Genomic DNA, 13,731 nt, shown 5'->3' with positions numbered 1-13,731 from the left:
GGTTTTTACGGTCAAGATCAGGGTCATACAGCTGAGCAATAATTGCGCCAGTAACCACCCCTTCACGTGCAGAGATCTTTGCAGCTTCCAAAACAACACTGATGCCTGCAGTGTTATGTCCCTGGGGCACACCGTCACCCATGGTGGGCTCCAGACAGAGGACAGGAGAGGAGGACGAACAGAGAGAGAGAGAGTGCCGGCCCGCCTGGCCACCCATGGCCAATGTCCTCCTTCCCCTGGGGAGCCTCGGCCTAGGCGTCTCAACCTGCTGTGTTGAACGGTTCTTGCAGGTGGACAGGCTATGGAATCTGCCAGCTCAGTGCAAAATAAACCCATGGGCCCTGTGCCCCACAGGCCAGGAAAGCCACCACCATACAGTGTTCATTCCTCCCGTGGCTCTCTCCATCTGTCATGGTGGGGTTTCTGTTGTTGTTGTTTTTTTAAAAGACTTATTTATTTATTTGAAAGGCAGAGGGGCTGGTGCTGTGGTGTAGTAAGTTAAGCCTCCACTTGCATCGCTGGTGTCCCACACAGGTGCTGGTTCGAATCCCGGCTGCTCCTCTTCCAATCCAGCTCCCTGCTAATGCACCTGGGGAAAGCAGTGGAAGATGGCCCAAGTCCTTGGGCCCCTGCACCCATGTGGGAGACCATGAAGAAGCTCCTGGTTCCTGCCTTCAGCCTGACCCAGTCCTGGCCATTGCAGCCATTTGAGGATTGAACCAGCAGATGGAAGATATTTCTCTCTCTGTCTCTCCCTCTCTCTCTGTAACTCTGCCTTTCAAATAATAATAAATAAGTTTTTTTTTTAAAAGAGACTTCAGGATATTTAGTTTTTTTTTTTTAAAAGGCAGAGTTATAGAGGGAGAGGAAGAGAGAGAGGGAGAGAGAAAGAGAAAGGGAGGGGGGCAGAAGACAGGGAGGGAGGGGGAAAGAGAGAGAGAGGGAGGGAGGGGGAAAGAGAGAGAGAGGGAGGGAGGGAGGGAGAAAGAGAGAAAGGGGATGTTCTATCCACTGGTTCACCCCCCACCAGCGGCTGTAATGGCCAGGGCTGGGCCAAAGCCAGGAGCTTCATTCAGGTTTCTCACATGGGCAGCAGGGACCCAAGCACTTGGGTCATCCTCCCAGGCTTTCCCAGGCTGTAGCAGAGAGCTGCTAGAACACGCTAGAAGTGGAGTGGCCAGGACTCGAACCGGTGCCCGTATGGGATGCCAGCATTGCAGCAACAGCTTAACTCACTGTACCACAATGCTGGCCCGTTTTTTTTTTTTTTTAAGATTTATTTATTTATTTGAAAGGCAGAGTAGCAGAGAGAGGGAGAGAGAAAAGAGAGTTCTTCCACTCTTGGTTCATTCTCCAAATGGCCGCATAGCCAGGGCTGGGCAAGGCTAAAGCCTGGAGCCCAGAACTGCATCCTGGTGGCAGCACCTTGTACTGGGCCATCTTCCACTGCTTCCCAGGCACATTAGCAGGGAGCTGGATTGGAAGCTGAGCAGCCGGGACTCAAATCAGCACTCTGATATGGGATGCTGGCATTGCACGTGATGGTTTGGCCTGCTGTGCACCTGCCCATCATGTGGTCCACACAGGTGCCTGTGTGCTGCAACCCAGAGCATGCACGAGAGGCCCACTGGCTGCCAACGTCTCTCTCCTGCCAGATACAGGCTGGGCACCGTCCTGCACTGGCGGGGGCAGGGGGCATCCAGCCTGGCATTTCCCCTGCCCTCCCTCAGGCCCTGCCCCACAGGATCCCTTGTCCACCCTGATCAGGCAGAGGCTGTGATGCTAGGGCCACTGCCAAGAGCAATACAACCTCTGCCCAGGACCCCAGGCAGCTGGATCAGGGCAGCACCTTGTAGAGATTCCAACCGAATGCAAGGGGGTGGGGACAGAAGCCCTCAGTGGCAGCTGGGGGTGGGGGAAGGATGGGGGAGACTGGGCAGTGTCTGGGGGTGCTGGGCACAGGGCAGCTGAAGTCCAAGAGCCCATCTCAGAAAGCCAAGAGTCAGCAGGGGGTTCTAAGCCTTGGCACCTGCTTCATTGTCCCTTGGGACTTCGATTAAAGATATCATTTGAAGATAAAATTAGGAATTTCAAGCCAGTGACTGTAGAACATTTAACCAAGCCAGAGGTGCTGCAAGAGCAGGGCTCTGTGCACCTGCACAGGTGACTGACCTGGTCCCAGCCCTATTCCCTGAGGGCCCCAGGGCCACCCTCAGCATCATCTCACCCCTGACGGCCCTTTTCCTCCCTAGTGGCTTCCAAGCATTGCAGTCTCCAGTCCCCGGTACCTGTAAGAGGCTGGGGCCATGGTGCAGGGGCAGAAGGGGCACCGGGCTAGGAAGGAGTTGGGAGCGTGGATGAGGACTTGCTGTACGACCTTGAGCAAGTCACTGTACTTCTCTGGGTCTCATTTGCCACAGCTGCAATCCACTGGGTGAGTATTTCTGGAGCCCCCAAGGTGTGCAGTGCCTGAGGGCCTTTGGTGAGATGAGGGCTTGGACTAGGGTCTGTGCAGACCTGGGCTTCGATCCCTGCCCTGGCTCAGAGGGACTGGGTAGCCTCGGGCACGCCACTCCGTGCCTCCTGGATCTGCGGGTCCTTTTGCAGAAAGGAGCGTGACGCAAGTTGCACGTTCTGTCATGGGGGGCTGGGAAGGGATGCGAGCTGCAGGGGGGTTCAGCTCATACAGCCTCCTCCCCACTCCCCCAGGCCCTGCGAGCACTGGCTGCCGGACGTGGCTGGGCAGCCAGGGTCTCTAGTGACCCTGCAACCAAGGCAACAGGGTGAGGTGCTGGCCCCCATCTCGGCGAGATGTCAGCTGCTTTATCTGAAAGCATGGCCACGAGCGTCTGGCACGGCTTTGTGCCGGAGCTCAGCTGTGGGCAACCGAGGGGGCACAGGTTATACATGGTCAAGTGTACGTGTCTTAAAGAGAAAGCTCCCCGAACGTTCCCACGCATCTGCACTTACGCAAGCACTCAGAGAAGATGTAGGGCAGCCTCACCCAGCCACACCCCTCCAAGGTGGCGACTACTCTGGCCTTAACACCTTGGAGTAGCTTCGGCTGCTTCTGAATATCATTTAAATGGAAACATACACTGTGCATGTCCTTGTGCCTGGCTTCCTCCATTCCACGTTTTATCTGAGATTCACCCATGCAGTTGGGATTGTTTATGCTTGCTCACGGCTGTGTAGCATCCTCTTATCTTAGACGTACTATAATTTATTCCATTGTTAGTAGACAATCAGGTTATTTCCAATATTTGACAGTTATAAACCGGGCAGTGAATATGTATTTTGGTGGAAATAAGTACTTATGTCTCTTAGGCACAAACCCAGGAGCAGAACTGGCAGATCACAGAGTGGGTATACATTTAACTTCAGCAGATACCACCAAACGGGTTTCTAAAGTACTGGCACATTTCTGCACTCCCGGTCACAGCGCGTGAGGGTCTGGCTGCCGCACACCCTCGCCAGCACTTGATACTGCTGTTCCTTTCTCCTAGCCGTGGCGGTGGGTGGGCAGCGGTACCGTACTGTGCATCTCCTAAGGGCTGAGGGTGCGCACACACCCCTGTGCCTCTTCCCCAGGTGGGCTGGATGGCTTCTCCAGGAATTGGGCCTTTTCTCTGGAAAGGTGCTGGCCGAGTCGGGGGCGGGGGGCAGGTGTCCCATGAGAACAGCCGGGGGGCCAGGAGGCACGCCGTGGCCCGTTTCTCTTGCCGTAACTGAATACCACAGATGGGGTAATTTATAAGGAGCAGCATTTGTCTCCTACAGTTGTGGGGGCTGGGAAGTGCAAGGTCAGGGTGGAGGTCACACTGGGGGAGGGGAGGCTCGGTAGGGTCCCAAGGCATTGCTGAGACACGGCACACTGCTAGCTCAGATCTCTCCATCTCTCCTCACAAAGCTACCGATGCCATCACGGAGGTCCCATCTCACAACCTCCTCTAAGCCCAATCACCTCCCCACCTACTACAAATGAAGGAGTTCTGGAGGACACACTCGAACCCCAGCCATGAGCATGGCCACACGTGCAACCTCGAACAGGCTGACCCGGGCAAGAGGGCGCAGAAGTGGCCTGGGGCTCCCCAGAGGGCAGAGACATGGATCTCCCGAGACTACTAAGACACAGATGTGGAATCAGCACAGGCCTGCGGGAGGGTGCACGGGGCTGATGCAGGAGGCGGTGAGTACATGTCACCCCGGACTCCTGCGCAAGGACCACGGCGCCCTCCGTGAGGTCTTCCAGGGAGCATGGTTGTGTCAAGCGACAGTGGTCCCCGAAGACGACAAGATGAGACTGAAGGGGTGGCTCTGTTGTTTGGAGCCACTGAATGGAGCAGGAGTGGGACTTGGAGCGCAGCCGTCATTAAGGGACCCGCGCTTGTTCGCCGGGGTTATTTTCCCTGCCTGATCTCATTCTCTCGTCAGTCCCCCGGGAAAGCACCTTCTGAAAAAGCAGGGCCACGAAACATAGCATCGGACCCTGCAGCTGCCGCGAGCTCCACCCCTAAATCAGAGGGGCCGGAGTGTGGGTGAGTGAGAGTGAGTGTGTGCGTGCGTTTTTAGTCTGGTTTCCTGGAGGCATCACAGTGTCTGAGTCACACTGTGCCACTCACCCTACACAAGGCTGTTCCAGGAAAAGACCCTGAGAGCACCCCCAGGCCACCTGCCTCCAACGCCTCGGCAGCCCTCCGCTCTGTGGCTCCTCCCCTGCCTCTGCACCCCGCCCACTTCAGGCACTCTCAGTCCTCCCAGGCTCCGCCCCTCCCCTCCGCCCTCCCGCCACAGCAGGGAGGGGCCCGGGCAGGCACACTTGGGAACACACACCGGAGAGCTCACCAGGGTTCTGTGGGACCTGTCACACACCCCGAGCCCTGACAACTGAAAGTGACCTTGGGGCAGGCATCGCTGTCTCCCAGGGGCCTACACAAAACCCTGCACCTCCAGAGACACATTTGCTGAGTAGACAGACCAGAGGCATTATTATTAGCTTGGGCAGCTATAAGTCGACAGTGTTGGCAGAATAAACGTGAACTTGTGGGGAAGCTGCGAGACTCACTGTTCTTTTCAGCCCGCATTCTACAAACATGAAATTTATCACCTTGTCTTGTGGTGGCTATTAATGCAAGGCCAGCCTCATGGTGCAGGGGGTTAAAGTCACCACCTGCGATGCCAGCATCCCATACAGGTGACAGCTTGAGTCCCGGGTGCTCCATTTCCACTCCAGCTCCCTGCTACTGTACTTGGGGAAGCAGCAGAAGACGGCCCCAATGCCTTAGGCCCCTGCACCCATGTGGGAGACCCTGGGGAAGCCCCTGGCTCCTGGCTTCCACCTGGCCCAGCCCAGGCCACTGCAGTCATCTGGGGAGTGAACTGACGAATGGAAAATCTCTGTGACTCTGCCTTTCAAGTAAACAAAATAATTTTTTTTTAAAGTAGAGTTTTGTGAAGCATGTTTTCTGAAAAGCCAGCATGAAAATTAGCCTGCACAACGCCAAAAGGCAAACGGCATGTTGGGGGAAATACTGCATTGAACAAAAGGCTAATTTGTTTAACAAAGAGTTACTAAAAAAAAAAAAAGAACAGTTTAATAAGATATGGGAAGGCGAGAGGAATAGGTAATTTACATCAGACCATAAATGACGAATAGACACACATGAATAGATAATGAAACTCCTAATTAGAGAAGAGTGAATTGGGAGTGCTGTTTCAGTTCTCACCTATCAGACGGACGGAGACAGAGAAGCGTGTCCCGAGACGGAGGAAAGCCAGCGCGCCTGCACAGAGAGGAGTCTACATGGGCTGGCCTATATGGAACAGGAGTGCACACAGGCTGGCCCATGTGGAACAGGAGTGCGCACAGGCTAGCCCACGTGGAATAGGAGTGCACACGGGATGGCCCACGTGGAACAGGAACGCACATGGACTAGCCCACGCGGAACAGGAGCGCACACGGGCTGGCCCACGCGGAACAAGAGTGCACACGGGCTGGCCCGTGCAGAACAGGAGTGCACACGGGTTAGCCCACACGGAACAGGAGCGCACATGGGCTGGACCATGTGGAACAGGAGTGCACACGGGCTAGCCCACATGGAACAGGAGTGCACACGGGCTGACCCATGTGGAACAGGAGCGCACACGGGCTGGCTCTCTCGAGGCAGGTTTAGCCGTATCTCTCAGAGCACACACACCCTTTGACTCAGCAATTCTTCTTCTAGGAATTTATCCAACTAGATTATTTGCTGAGTTGGACAGAGACCTGTGTGCGAATCCTCTGGTTATAACTTACATCAGAAGGAAACAGGAACACATAAAAGCTCATCAGCAGGGCCCTGGGTCCGTGGGTGAGAGCACAGACACACAACGGAACACTGTGAACACCACCCTTGAGGCTAACAGTACCCCTGAAGTCCCCACACCTTGAGGCAGCAAGAATTTGTTCTGTTATCACTGCTTCCCGGCTTGGCACTAGCTTCTCCACATGGATTATTAAGCAGCTCTGTGAGACCCACAGTGTTATTATCATTTTACAGGTGCAATGGAAGTGCAAAGAGGTGACACAACCTGCCAATGTCAGATTCCCAGGGCGGCCACGACAAATCCCCGCAAACCAACGGCGCACCTGAGCAGAAATGTACCCTGTCACAGTTCAGGCTAGAGCTCTGAAGGCAAGGTGCTGGCACAGCCGAGTCGTGGTCACGGCAGGAGGCACACCTCTCTACAGCCATAGCTCTAACCTAGGGCTCCATCACCACATGGCCGTCTTCTGGCCTGTGTGTGTCCACTTGTCTTAGAGGGGCACCAGCCACTGGCCTCAGGGCTCACCCTTACTCCAGCATCTCCTCATCGTAGCTCATGACATCGCCAAAAACTCGATCTCCAGGTAAGGTCACATTCGGAGGTGGACATGACTTTTGGGGGACACTGTTATACCCAGTACACTGGCCAAGGTCACCATCGCTACTCCGTGCTGTCGGCCCATACATAACACAGCAGCTCAGACCTCAGGGTGCTGACGATGTCCTGGGCACGGCCCAGTTTCCATGTGTGACCAATAAATCCCCCTAACACTCTCATCCTGCAGAGGCAGCGACTGAAATTCCCACAGTAACCCCACTTTATTCTGGGGAAACTGAGGCACAGGTGTTACCTGAGATCACATGGCCAGTACCGGGTGGAATCGGGAGGTGATATACAGAGGCTATGCTTTTATTTATTTATTTATTTTACAATTTATTTTATTTTATTTAAAAGGCAGAGTTAGAGGGCCGGCACCATGGCTCACTTGGTTAATCCTCCACCTGAGGCGCCAGCATCCCATATGGACACCGGGTTCTAGTCCTGGTTGCTCCTCTTCCAGTCCAACTCTCTGCTGTGGCCCGGGAAGGCAGTGGAGGATGGCCCAGGTGCTTGGGCCCCTGCACCCGCCCGGGAGACTGGGAGGAAGCACCTGGCTCCTGGATTCAGATTGGCGCAGCACTGGCCGTAGCGGCCATTTGGGGGGTGAACCAGTGGAAGGAAGACCTTTCTCTCTGTCTCTTTCTCTCTGTCTATATCTCTGTCAAAAAAAAAAAAAAAAAGGCAGAGTTAAAGAGAAGAGAGAGAGAGAGAGTGAGTTTCTATCCATTGTTTCACTCCCCAAAATGACTGCAACAGCTGGAGCTGGGCTAGGCTGAAGCCAGGACCCAGGAGCTTCCTTTAGGTCTCCTATGTGAGTGCAGGGCCCAAGGACTTGGGCCATCTTCTGCTGCCTTTCCAGGTACATGAGTAGGGAACTGCATTGGAAGTGGAATAGCCGAGACTCGAACTGGTGACCGTATGAGATGCTGGCACTGGAGGAGACAGCTTCAGCCTCTGCACCACAGCGCCAGCCCCAAGGCCATGTTCTCACCCACCATGTTAAACTGCCTTCTCCATTGTCCCATCACGACAATATGCTGAGAAGCTGGCCTAAGGAAATAGTTCTCACTCCTTCTCTGAGGTGTCTTCCTTTGTGGTCAGGCTTGAAGTCCTCCCATCCATCTTGTCTCCCTTCTCCCCTGGGCTGCCATGATGCATCTCAGAGCTGATTTGAGATAAATTATTTATTTATTTTAACTTTATTTGAAAGAGAGAGACGGAGGTCTCCCATCTGCTGGTTCACTGCCCAAATGCCCACAACAGCCAGGGCTGGGTCAGGTCACAGCCGGGGGCCTGGGATTCAATCAGTGGTGGGGACCCAAGTACGTGACCCATCATCTGCTGCCTCCCAGATCCCTGCTCCTGGGAGCCGATTTGAGTGTCCAAATAAATAAATCCAGTTGCTATCTTCAGCCAGGACACTGGAGTCGTCTCTTCTCCTTAACCTCTACACTGGGAGTTCTTAAGCTAGGCTTTCGCGTGGGCTCCCAAGGGAGGCACGCGCCCACTGCAATGCCACCTGCTGTGCGCATGGACGCACTTACTTCCCTGGAGCAAGCCTCCACAGTTCTAATCAGATTCCCAAAGAGTGCACGTTCATAATCTTCAAGGCTTCTGCACCGTCTTCTTAAACTTTCTGGTGTTACCAATTACATTACGTCTGTGGGTTTATTTTCGGCCATGTCAAACCCTGTTAATGGTATCAATGGGGTGTTGCAGGAACACCATCAGCCAATGCATGCAATGCTGCATCTGCCTAAACTTTTACACCTTCCTGAGCCTGCAAGGAGGAAGCCCATCTCCACGTCTCCCTCTCCCTCGCCTTCCATTCGCACGCTCCGGGGCAACTTTGCTATCTCAGAGTCTCAGGTTCCCTCCCCAGCACTGGCCAGGTGTGCACCGTGCGCTCGCGGACGGTGCTCACAGCCAGCAATTCATGTGCTGACGCCAGCGCATTCACCTGCAGAGGCCAGGGGGACCCTGGGAGAGGCGCCCTCACCTGGCTGCGCCCGGGGCGGCACTTGGCAGATGTGGCATCCGCACCAGACTCTGTGTTTAGAGAGCTTCTTGGGACCCTCAGGCTCCTTATCTAAGGAGCTTGTTGGAAACAAGGAGCTCCTTAAACATTCAGAACCTCGAGCCCCATCCCATACCTGCTGGACCAGAATCTGCATTTAAAAAAAAAAAATTCAAGCGACTCAAATGCTCGCCAAGGTTAGAGAAGCACTGATCTAGGCCCTTAGCAGCCGGGAGAGCAGTGCCGTTGGCTGGAATGCACATCTCAGATGGACGGCGGGGCACAATGCCTGCTGGGACTCGGGGTCTCGCTGCAGGAAGAGCTATGAGCACCTGCGGGGCCTCCCTCACCAGGGTCGGGGGGAGCAGGTGTGGGCCCTGCCCTCGGGAAGCCTCCGGTCTGGCGAGACTGGGCAATGCGTGTGAATGCTGGTTGGTGGTGCACGACTGTTGTGGTCATCACACAACCTTCATTTCCTTATTCATTCATTCATTCATTCCATCACTAATGCCCACCGCGCTTGTATTGTGCTACGGACCAGGCAGCTGGGGAAGCAGAAATGAACACGCTGGGAACCCTGTCCTCAAGGAGCTCTCCGTCTGGCCCGAGGGGAAGAGATGTCCACAGACAGCTCCATTTAGAATCACGTCCACTCTGAAGTCCGCGCAGGGGGCTGTGGGGCAGGTGGGGCAGGTGGGGCAGGTGGGGCAGGTGGGGCAGGTGGGGCAGGTGGGGCAGCCGAGCGCTCTGCTCTGGAGGAAGATGACGAGTTCTCCAGGCTGAGAAGAGCAGAGGAACAGCATTCCAGGCAGAAGGATCAACGGGGCCAAGGCCGGGCGGCCCAAGCGCACCATGGCCAGAAGGATGGGGGATTGGGAGGAGGGCTGCAGGTGCTTTGGGAGACAGAGTCTGGGATCCCGTCTTAGACACCAAGGAAGCTGTCCCTACCCAGTGGGAAGCGGGAGTCCCTGAAGGAGTGGCAGCTTCTTGAAGACTTTTTAACGGCGGCATGCAAAGAGAGACCCCGAGACGCAAACAGCCTTGAAGAGGCCCTCACGCTGATGGGGAGAGACGGCGAAGCCCCCAAGGGGAGCAATGGGGACAGAAATGGATGTAGGAGATACTAAGGAAGCTGGCACTGGCAGGGCTCTGGGACCCCCAGGAGTGGGGCAGCGAAGAGGAGGGAGGCCTAGGGCTCGCTGCCTGGGTAGGTGATGTCCCCCTCCTGATGGTGACAAGGCTGGGGGCAGGGGAGGAGGGCTGGGTGACAAATGAGCCTGAGTCTGCCTTGGCGACGTCCTAGTGTCTTTGCCCAGCAGGCAGCAGGCAGCGCCACACCTGGCTGGACCCCAGGAGTCACTGCGACAGGGTGTGGGTAGAAAGAGGACACCAACACTTAGGCAGGGGCAGAAGGGACAAGGCCACGAGGGGCCAGGAGGCCTCTCGGCTTTGCTGCTCCCTCTGAGCACGGGAGCAGACAGCAGGGACCGTGCCTCAGCGGCCACCAGGCTCGTCTCCAGGGATGGCGCTGGGGCCACCACCCTGGGAGCCCCAGAGAGTGGGGGCTGGAGCTGGGGACTCTGAGGAGAGACAGGGGCCCAGGGGGCGCTGTCTCCCCTCGTCTGCTCCCTCCCTCTTTCCTCTGCAGGCGCACATTTGTTTTTCTCTGAGAGGAAAACAAAAGGATGGACAAGCAGGAGAAGCAAAATAAATGCTTGAGTTCTGTTTAGTTTTTCAGGTCAGTCACAGACTTAGTGCCTCCTCCTGACACCAAGAAAATTTCCCAGAACCTTCCGGAACCTTCCAGAACGTGTCCTGGGTTGACTCCAATGAGCTCATTCCTTATTATCATTAAAAGCACAGAGAGTCAGGTTCTATTGCGATTAACCAACAGGAGAATTTACGCAGCAGAACAAGAGAGAGGCAAGGACCCCAGAGCCCTGCTCTCTGATTCATGTTTTTCCACAGCAATGAGCCTGTGGCTTTCAACGGATAATGGCTCCTAGCAGCCAAATAATTGATCTGTTTGGGGGCTCTGGCTTTAAGTGGAAAGTGAGCTGGCTTCTTCAGAAAGGCTGGCAACGAGGCGGGTCCATTAGCAGGACTGAAAAATCAAAACACTGGCTGGAAAAGGCCACTAGCACTGGGCTCAGCCGGAGTCATCTATCGATGACGTCACTTCAGAGCAAGCAAGGCCAAGGTGTCAGGGCCTGCACGCAGGCTCCAGTCACCCTTCCTGGCCCGGCGCGACCCTCCTGCGCAGACCCCCAAGTGAGCCGGGAGATGCGGGCCTGAGCCAGGCTCTGCAGTATTTTGCCACCACCCTCTGCACTGTCCCCCGTGGAGGCGCCCTGCACAGCCTGCGGCCCTCAGTGGCCAGGAAAGCAGGCTGCAGTCCTGGCCATGGGCACACCCCGCAGCCTCTCCTTTAACTCTCTTATCAGCCCAGAAGCACCTGCCTCACTTCTGTGCCAGTCCCCAGCTCCCTCCTTTCTCATCTGAGCTTTGAGAAAGACTTGCAAGCTCTGTCTCCACTTGCGCTCCCACTGTCTCCTACTTCTGCCCCTCGTTAGCACTAGTAACATCCCAGGGTACCAGGCTCTGGCCTCAGAGCCTCCCTTGTACCCTTTCGATGAGCTCCCAGCAGCCCCTAGGCAATGGGTACTTGATGTCCCCGTTGGTTGGAGAAAGAAACCAAGGCTCAGACTGGCAGGCTGGGTCCCTGGCGGATCTCAGGTTTGTACCCTCTGCAGGGTCCTGGCCAGAGTCCCCCGAGAGCCTGGCCACTTCCGCTGGCCTTTCCCAGCCCTCACCCCACACCCATGTCTGTACAGCAACTGGTAGCTTCCCCTCTCCCCCTCCCCGCCACCTTCGCCCCAGGGAAGCCCCCTTCTCCCACCCCTCCCTGGCCTTCTCTTCAGGTCGGGACATCTTCCCAGGGAGACCGGGCTCCCTCTGGACCCCGGGTCCCCCACTCTGAGCGGCACCTGTGTCTAGCAGTCTCTGCGCAGGGCTGGCAGGACCCGCTTCTACTTTCTGTTGCTCCGGGGAGAAGGTGTGAAGCCCTGATAAGGTGGGGCGAGGCTATTTTTAGAGGACACTGGCTTCCCTCTCAGGCTGTGAGTGGCTCCAGGGCCAAGGGCTGTCTGTGAGACCCGCTCCCTGCAGACAAGCCCCAAAGCCGCGGTGCGCCTGCTTTCCCTGGCCGCACTGTGGCTCCTTCTCGCTCTCATCTGGGAGGCTTCCAGCCAGCCTTAGAGAAACCATGCAGCAGGACAAGGACAGAGGCAAGGGAAGCTTCAGGATAAGGGCACTGTAGTCTGAGCCCCCGGGTAGTTCAGGGGCCCAGAAGAGGGGGCGCTGGTGGGGTACTGCCATGGAAGAGCAGGGACAGGTTCCTGGAGGCTGCACCCCCGTTGCCCCCTGTGACCTTGAGCAGGGGGCTGCCGCCCTGGACCCAGACTGAAACGGCTGTCACCTCCAGGCGATCCCGCAGCGACCCAGGGTCTGGTTGTGCGATTCACACAGCAAGAGCCTGGGCCTGCTCATCTCCCAGTCTCCACCAAGGGGCCGCTGCAGAGGCCAGGGTCTGCCATGGTGGCCGGGTGGCCAGGACCCGGGGCCCACACTGGTGAGGAAACAGGCCAGGGGCGGCTGGACCAGCACCGATAGCCTCCCAGGGTCACCATATGGCCACATGCTGCTTGGCCAAGGCTGTGATGGCTACCAGCCGCGGTGACCCTAAGCACCCAAGGGGTGCGCTTCCTGGGTGTGCGCGGCCCAGGCTACTCCAAGGGTCCCACTGGGCGCCGGGGACACTATTGAATGGGGGGGGGGGCGGATTTCCGCGACCGCTTCCGATGTGCGCGGCTGGGCTCCGACGTCCCCGGGCAGGGAGCCGGCGAACAGGTGGCGGGAGCGCGGGCAGTCGAGAGCGCGCTTCCCCGCTATCACCGCCCCGGTTCCTTGCTCCGACAAACGGGGGACCCCGGGCCGGAGAAAAGAGGCGGCTTGCCAAGGTCGAGCCGCGAGTCGGTGACAGCCGGAGGGTCCTCTTTCCCGCTCCCCCGGCCGCGCACCGCCCCAACCGCCGTTCTTGAAAACCTCGCCATCGCCGCACTTTGGGAAACTTTTTCTGTCCCGGTGCCGCGCGAACCCCGGCTCCACGTCCACGCGAGCACGGACGCCCCCTCCCACTCCGGATTCTCCGCCGGCAGCCGAGAGGCCGCGCCCCGTGCGCGCCCGGGCGCCACCTGCGCCCAGCAGAGCGCAGAGCTCCACGGAGGGCGCTGGGGTCAGCGGGGACCCCGGTGCTCTCTCCCAGAGCCCGCGGGACCTCTTCGCCCCAGCAGCCACGGCGCAGACGTCCAGAGGCAGGACGCCCTGGCCAGGGCCGGCGCGCGGGGTGGCGGGGACTGCAGCGCCGGGGTCCCGAACGCCGGGCTCCGGACCCCAAGACCCGGGCTCCCTAGCCCCGGAGGCAACCCGAGGCGGCAGCTATTTATAGAGGGAGCCGCGCTCAGTCCCTCTTGGCGGCGGCGGCGACAGCTGAATATTTTGCCCAGATATGGCTGAGGCCCGGCGCGGGCGCAGGGAACCCCGCGAGCGCGAGGGGGACCCCGTGTAGGGTGGGGGTCTTACCGGGGCGCGGCGGAGCCGGTGCGGGCGCGGACGACGGCGAGGCGAGCGCAGCGCGGGGCCGGACGAGCTCCCTGGCGGCCGCGTTGGGCGGGCGCTGCGGGCTCCGGGGGTGGGAGCCGGGGCGGGCCCCGCTCGGCGCTGTCACCGCGCCCCGCCCCGCCCGCCGC

General features: G+C 57.7%; 1 protein-coding gene across 2 annotated transcripts in view; it reads right to left on the bottom strand.

Moving 5' to 3' along the window:
* The window catches only part of TMOD1 (tropomodulin 1), an 84,837-nt gene extending 71,116 nt beyond the window's left edge, over positions 1 to 13,721 (bottom strand). The window contains exon 1 of one of the 2 annotated variants that reach the window (XM_051856318.3): positions 13,565 to 13,721. The gene's annotated coding sequence lies outside the window, so the exon portion shown is untranslated. The remainder of the gene's footprint in view (positions 1 to 13,564) is intronic. The other variant, XM_089318688.1, reaches the window with a different exon arrangement.
* Positions 13,722 to 13,731: the final 10 nt, after the last annotated feature.

This window comes from Oryctolagus cuniculus, chromosome 1 (assembly GCF_051225735.1).
Source record: "Oryctolagus cuniculus isolate XC-2025 breed Fujian yellow rabbit chromosome 1, ASM5122573v1, whole genome shotgun sequence".
NCBI classification, from domain to species: domain Eukaryota; kingdom Metazoa; phylum Chordata; class Mammalia; order Lagomorpha; family Leporidae; genus Oryctolagus; species Oryctolagus cuniculus.
The sequence above is the reverse complement of the archived record's forward strand: the minus strand, read 5'-3'. Positions and strand labels throughout refer to the sequence as shown.